This window comes from Tachysurus vachellii, chromosome 6, assembly GCF_030014155.1.
Source record: "Tachysurus vachellii isolate PV-2020 chromosome 6, HZAU_Pvac_v1, whole genome shotgun sequence".
In the NCBI taxonomy this organism is placed as follows: Eukaryota; Metazoa; Chordata; class Actinopteri; order Siluriformes; family Bagridae; genus Tachysurus; species Tachysurus vachellii.
Window position 1 is genome coordinate 31,617,332 of NC_083465.1, and position 520 is coordinate 31,617,851.

Below are 520 nucleotides of genomic sequence, written 5' to 3' on the forward strand. Positions count from 1 at the left end.
TCCCCCAAATTCTAGCTATTCATATGTGTTACCCACTTGTTCACTTGTTACCCAGGTGTGCCCTTTAAAAATATAATAGCTCTGAACATCTACTCGGTGTAGATTCAATACTCTTAATTCAGTGTTATTTACCATATGGATAAATATTTACTTATCTATAAATTAGGTGGTCTGCAAATTTCTTCAAATAAAATGGATATAGAAAAAAAATAAGAGAACTGTTTCTGTTCCAATTCTTTACTGGATATGAAAGTGAACATGTTGCACAACCCTGAAGCCTTGCCACTAACACCCACGTGTATATTCTGAGCTCTTTGTGCCATTGTCTTTTTATCATGTTGGACTCTTTCTTTCTCTAGTTCTGGTTATCAGAGTATTTCTTGTGGACTGACCCCTGATTGACCCCTGACTGACCCCTGATAAAAGAAGAAGAAAAAATAACAAAAACCACTGATAGGGTGAAAGTTGAAAAGCAGGCAGAGGGTCGGACAAGCAACAAACTGGACAGTGTAGAAAACTA